This window comes from Pseudophryne corroboree, chromosome 11, assembly GCF_028390025.1.
Source record: "Pseudophryne corroboree isolate aPseCor3 chromosome 11, aPseCor3.hap2, whole genome shotgun sequence".
Classification (NCBI taxonomy): Eukaryota; Metazoa; Chordata; class Amphibia; order Anura; family Myobatrachidae; genus Pseudophryne; species Pseudophryne corroboree.
This window is the reverse complement of record NC_086454.1, coordinates 100,433,025-100,440,245: the sequence shown is the minus strand read 5'-3', so window position 1 is coordinate 100,440,245 and position 7,221 is coordinate 100,433,025. Positions and strand designations below refer to the sequence as shown.

At 39.1% G+C, this 7,221-nt stretch overlaps 2 pseudogenes; both read left to right on the top strand.

Moving 5' to 3' along the window:
• Positions 1-780: 780 nt before the first annotated feature.
• LOC134971267 (5S ribosomal RNA) lies at positions 781-899 on the top strand (annotated as a pseudogene).
• A 5,870-nt stretch (positions 900-6,769) lies between these two features.
• Positions 6,770-6,888, top strand: LOC134971265 (5S ribosomal RNA; annotated as a pseudogene).
• Positions 6,889-7,221: the final 333 nt, after the last annotated feature.

Below are 7,221 nucleotides of genomic sequence, written 5' to 3'. Positions count from 1 at the left end.
ATCATAGCTAAATACATTGTAAAATTTACCTAGCATATGTTTTTTTCTGTGGGGGTTCGTTTTCTATGTGCCTTTTGGGTTCATTCTGGCTTTATCTATCTGTCTGTTACATGTTAGACAGATATATTATAGACACACTGTGGATACATGCAAAATAGTTATTGTGGTAACTTTTTTGTTTCAAAGACAGCACTTATACCATGTTAGGCACTATTGTACTAATTAGCCTCCAAATGGATAATTGAGACTGCTATACATCTCGCCTACTTTCTAAGTCTGTCTCTTTTTTCTTTCTCCAAGCTGAAAAATTTCCATATCATTCTATGTCCACCCTTTGTCCTACAATTTATATTATGGCATATTAGGAGCTTTATTTGCAACTTTTGGAGTTCATAATTTCACAATAACCTTTTTTTCCCCTTTAATAGGGAGATCCAATTAATAATAGAGACGATTTCTCTTTGGATCATATACAAACATTGCGGCATGTCATCAGTATAACAGTGGTCTATACCTGCCTCACCCATTGCAGAAACCCACTTTTAAAGGTGCTGCATAGCACACAATGAAACATACAGGCATTCCCCGCTGGCCAAGAAATTATTGACCACATGATTTAAACCTACGTATACCTACATATTTGGGATACATTTTGGTGCAATGATGGTTAAACATATATTGTCTCTTTTAGAGATCATTTGGTCAATTTGGTAACGAGGTGCTTACCAATAACCTTCTACCAGCTGTATATTAGCGGTAGAATTTGCCATATCAATGCTAATCTACTACCATACCACACCGCGCATGCCCAATCTCGTCTGATCTTGGAAGCAATACGGTGTTGGGCCTGGTCAGTACTTAGGTGGTGGACCACTAAGGAATACCAGGTGTTGTAGGTTTTTTTGACGGCACTACTTTGGTCATAGCACCTACTTTATATATTTATACATTCAAGCATTCTGGGCCTGCTAAATAATGCCTTGTATATTCATCAATATTTTCATAATTTAGCTTTACCAGGTGGCTTACATTGAATAGCCACTTATTAGTGAAACAACATATTTTCTGGTGTACCTATATTTTAATACAATACAATTAAAGGTTACGTTTTAAATTACTTTATTTTTTACATCACTGCCTATTACTCAAATCATATTTGTTTCCAAGTGGGAGTGCTCCCAACAAAGGTCTCTTTTTTCTGTTTCTTTCCCCTCTACTACATATGTATTGGACCTATGGGAGCACCATCGACAATCACTGTTTATATCTACATAAAAAATTCTCTTTACTGGTAGATGGTGATAAATTCCAGAACTATTTTCTGGTTGGTCGGTTATCTTGGAAACCTCTTGCAAAAATTTCAAAATAAAAACCACTCAGTCCTGTGCGGCATCCTTAATCCAACTGTTTACTGCCTACTGTTGTAACTAGAAATAGTTTTCTTAGGAATACCGGCACAGATAAGTGGTTATTACGTGTCTTTTGAGTAACCATAATCTTTTGTACACCAACGGGCATAGTCCCATATACATGTAAGATGAGCTTCAATTTAAAGCAGGAATTATCCTACAAACACAGAAATAGAGAAAACTTAGATGACATCTTTCCTAGCAACATAGTGGATACAGAACCCCATACCAACTGGGAATCAGACTTTGTACAACTTAAACAGATGTTACATAAACAAATAAGGACCAACTGGGATCTCACCACGTTAGAGAACTATGTTAAGAACAAAATAGTACCACGCGGCCTTAGGCCACGAGTCTTCCCCACTTTCACCTTGATAAGTGAAAATCTCAAAACTGAATGGGATAACAGTCTTCTTAAGTGCTCTATGGAACTCATGGGCATCCTGATCAAACACAATCATCTTGTACTTGAAGGCTGCGAACGTGATCTGGAAGAATTGAGTAAAAAACTGGAACCCTGGGAGAAGGATACACAGTTTCAACGGTGCTTCGAAAAAAATAAACAAGACCTTTTGACATATGAACAAACAATCATTGATAGAAAAAGGAACAAATTTGCCAGAGACAAAAAGGATTTTGCTTCAGGCAAAATATTCAAATGGAATAAACCTTCTTGGCAACAACGACCCCCCAGAAACCGTGAACAATATTCATCATCAGATATAGAAACATCCGGAACAGAGGAACTCCCCGAGTACACCTTTAATACATCCCTAACGACGAATCCTAGAGGGGAAGGCGATAGCTCGACTCAGTATCATCATCAACATTTTTTAGGGGATCCCCCCAGGGGAAGGGGATCAAGGCACCCAACAAACGAAAGACAAGGAGGGGGCGGAAGGGGAGGAAGAGGAAGACAACAACAACAACAATGGGATCAACTACCACCCAGGAGACAGCCACCACGGAATACACGCAGAAGATAACACCAGAACCCTCCGATCCACCTGATACCTCTTCACAACTCAAAATCATTAATCTCTCAACACACAATCTAGATCACGATCAAATTCAAGTCTTGAGCAAAGGTCTTTCATATTCCCCAACTGAAAAATTTAACAGATTCAAATGGGAAAAGGATTTGAGACTCTTTAGCAGAAAGTTACTGCTTACCAAGTTTCACAATAAGAAATCTGTACCTGAAATGGGATGTACACAATTCAATCAGACCGAAGTAAGTGACAACATGACTGCACCGGACCTATCAGGGCCTGAACTAGAAGCTCTGGAAGCCCTGGAGGCACTAGAATCAGAATCCACAGCAACTATAGATCCTCAATGGGAGGTCAGCACGAGATTCATCTGTAAGAAAAAATCTTCATTCTTCCCGTCGGAACAGACAAGCCCAGAAATACAGATATTTACCAAATTAGTATCCAAAGAATTTGATCACATACATCTTCAGAAAACTAGAAGACTGCACAAATCCAATCTAACTAGGAAAGAACTGGATGCCCTAAGAAAGATTGAATCCTGGCAGGATGTAATTATCAAGCCATCAGACAAAGGGGGCAATGTGGTAATATGGCCCCAAGAGCAATACATACAGGAAGCATATCGACAGTTGGAAGATCAGACATGCTATCAGAGGATACTACTTAATCCCATGGAAAACTACAAAATACTGTATGATAGGATGCTTTCTAATGCGCATGAGGAAGGAACTATAACATCTTCAGAATATCAATATCTTCAGACGGCACATCCTAGAATCCCCACATTTTACATGCTGCCCAAGATCCACAAGAACTTGTGTCAACCACCGGGTAGACCAATAGTATCAGGGATTGGATCACTGACGGAAAAAGCAAGTATTTTTGTCGATCTCCATCTGCGACACCATGTAATGGGCCTCCCCTCTTTCATTCAGGATACTACAGACGTTCTTCGTAAGATCCATGATGTCAAATTGGAGGCAAATCAATTTCTAGTCTCTCTGGATGTTGAGGCACTATACACTTCAATTGACCATGATAAAGGACTGGAAGCTGTCAACTACTTCATGAACATGGAAGGAATGGAGAAATTCCACACATTCCTTGCGGACCTACTCCAATTCATACTCAGTCACAACCTTTTCACCTTCAACAACAGATTCTATTTACAAACTAGGGGCACAGCTATGGGGGCAGCGTGTGCCCCGACGTATGCCAATATCTTTCTAGGATGGTGGGAACGCGAATTTGTATTCAGTGACAGTAATGATGTCTTCACGACTAACATCATTATGTGGGTAAGATACATCGACGATATTCTGATGATATGGGAAGGAGATGTACAGATGTTACTCCTGTTCATCGAACATTTAAACAACAACAATCTCAATATTCGCCTTACTCACGTCATCAGTCAAGATGAACTCCCATTTCTGGACGTACTCATCTTTAAAGATAAAAATGACATGCTTTCAACAAAGTTATTCAGGAAGGAGACATCATCCAACACACTTCTACATCAAACCAGCTCCCACTTCCCTCCCACAATAAATAATATACCCAAAGGAGAATTCCTACGCTTAAGAAGGAACTGTTCAAATGATCAGGATTTCGCAGAACAAAGCAAAGACCTCTCTAATAGACTTCGTGAGAGAGGATACAGCAACACATCCATCAAGAAAGCTAGTAGAAATATCCAGACCACTCAGAGAGAACATTTAATTTTTGATAAGAAACAAAAGAAACAAGAGGACAAAACCATCAGATTCGTTGGGGGATTTTGCCAAGAATGGCACCATGTTAAACAAGCTATCCAAAAACACTGGGGAATTCTCCACTTGGACCCCACTTTATCTGAAAAACTTGGACCACAAGTATCCATGAGTTGGCGGAGATCAAGAAATTTGAAAGATAGATTGGTGTCTAGCCATTTCCAACCATCTCGAGACAAACCACAGACCACCATTGGCACACATCCATGCGGTCACTGTAAAGCATGTCAATACATCCTTAAGACTGACCATATTCAGGACCGCTTTGGTAAAGACATTAAATTTAAGCATTTCATCAACTGTTCCACCGAAGGTGTGATCTACTGTATTGTGTACATTTGTGGACAAAGATATGTGGGTATGACGACTAGAGCCCTCAAGCAAAGAATTCTTGAACATATTGGATCCATTCGGAATGCCACCAGAGACCTACAAAAAATGAAGCAACTTACCTCTATAGCACGACACTTCATCTCTAACCATGCAGGTCGGTGGGATGGACTTAAAGTCTGTGGACTAGAAAAAGTGAAATTGGGTCTACGAGGGGGAGACCTGACCAATACTCTCCTACGGAAGGAATGTGAATGGACATTTAAATTAGACTCACTCCATCCACATGGACTGAATGAAACTATGAATTTTGGAGCATTCCTTCCAAGTTGATTAATTCATTTTCAATAACCATTTTCATTAATTCACTCTCAATAACCATAGTTATAATTCCTATTTTTACTATCCCAATATCATGGTTCTGAAATATATTAGCAATTTAAGCCAATTATATAGTATATCAATCTCTTGCAGCACTGTTATTCATTAAATCATTAGATAGCTGCCTCAAATATAATATCAGCACTCATATTTAAATTTACTCACAGCTACACCAATTATACAATTTATGTAGCACCTTCTTTAACCTCACTATATATCCTTTTCACCACTCTTTCTTCTTTTTCCCTCCCCCCCCCTTTCCCCCCCCTATTAATCAAGTCTATCCATTCATTAATCCCATACAAAAAATAATTATTGCACTAATTTCACCCTAACATCCACACACAATAAGCTCCACTCTTATAATTAATCACATCATACCTTACACATTATTATATTCATTCCTTAGACACATTCACGCACTACTATTATATACCATCGGGCTTGTAACAACTAAACCCCCTTGTTAATTCAATCCGCAAACCTCTTGCAGGACATCTAATCTGTATCCACTTATTTTTCTAATTACTATTAAGCTCATACAAACCGTGTCAGAATCAACATAAATGGCAATCAATCAAGTACAGCCCTGATTGGCTACTTGCACAGATTTAAGACAGATCCTGATACCACATGTTCACACTACCCGTGAACAAGCTAATCAGTGAAACGTACGTTGGGAGGTGAACAGGGTCACGATGAGTGCACTCATGTGACCGGAGACCGGCAGGAGAGGAGATTAGACAAGCCGCATAGACGCTGGAGCTCGGCGGCCAGTAGCGCACCCCGAGCGGGCAAACACTTAGGTATTTCTTTTGTCCCACTTGCTATTCTGTCTCCCGTCAGCAGGAGAGGAGATCAGACAAGCCGCACAGACGCTGGAGCTCGGCGGCCAGCGGCGCACCACGAGCGAGCAAACATATAAGTATTTCTCTTGTCCCATTTGCTATTCTGTCTCCCGTTAAATCAACTTGCACATATATAAATTCAATAATCAATGTGCATCGGTCTCTTTGGCAAATGTTATGCCAATTATCATAAAGCATTGCATCAGCGCCTATTTATATGCAGGTTTTTACAGGAGTAGAAAGCTATTGTGCATATCATAGCTAAATACATTGTAAAATTTACCTAGCATATGTTTTTTCTGTGGGGGTTCGTTTTCTATGTGCCTTTTGGGTTCATTCTGGCTTTATCTATCTGTCTGTTACATGTTAGACAGATATATTATAGACACACTGTGGATACATGCAAAATAGTTATTGTGGTAACTTTTTTGTTTCAAAGACAGCACTTATACCATGTTAGGCACTATTGTACTAATTAGCCTCCAAATGGATAATTGAGACTGCTATACATCTCGCCTACTTTCTAAGTCTGTCTCTTTTTTCTTTCTCCAAGCTGAAAAATTTCCATATCATGCTATGTCCACCCTTTGTCCTACAATTTATATTATGGCATATTAGGAGCTTTATTTGCAACTTTTGGAGTTCATAATTTCACAATAACCTTTTTTTCCCCTTTAATAGGGAGATCCAATTAATAATAGAGACGATTTCTCTTTGGATCATATACAAACATTGCGGCATGCCATCAGTATAACAGTGGTCTATACCTGCCTCACCCATTGCAGAAACCCACTTTTAAAGGTGCTGCATAGCACACAATGAAACATACAGGCATTCCCCGCTGGCCAAGAAATTATTGACCACATGATTTAAACCTACGTATACCTACATATTTGGGATACATTTTGGTGCAATGATGGTTAAACATATATTGTCTTTTAGAGATCATTTGGTCAATTTGGTAACGAGGTGCTTACCAATAACCTTCTACCAGCTGTATATTAGCGGTAGAATTTGCCATATCAATGCTAATCTACTACCATACCACACCGCGCATGCCCAATCTCGTCTGATCTTGGAAGCAATACGGTGTTGGGCCTGGTCAGTACTTAGGTGGTGGACCACTAAGGAATACCAGGTGTTGTAGGTTTTTTTGACGGCACTACTTTGGTCATAGCACCTACTTTATATATTTATACATTCAAGCATTCTGGGCCTGCTAAATAATGCCTTGTATATTCATCAATATTTTCACAATTTAGCTTTACCAGGTGGCTTACATTGAATAGCCACTTATTAGTGAAACAACATATTTTCTGGTGTACCTATATTTTAATACAATACAATTAAAGGTTACGTTTTAAATTACTTTATTTTTTACATCACTGCCTATTACTCAAATCATATTTGTTTCCAAGTGGGAGTGCTCCCAACAAAGGTCTCTTTTTTCTGTTTCTTTCCCCTCTACTACCGTGTCTATTAA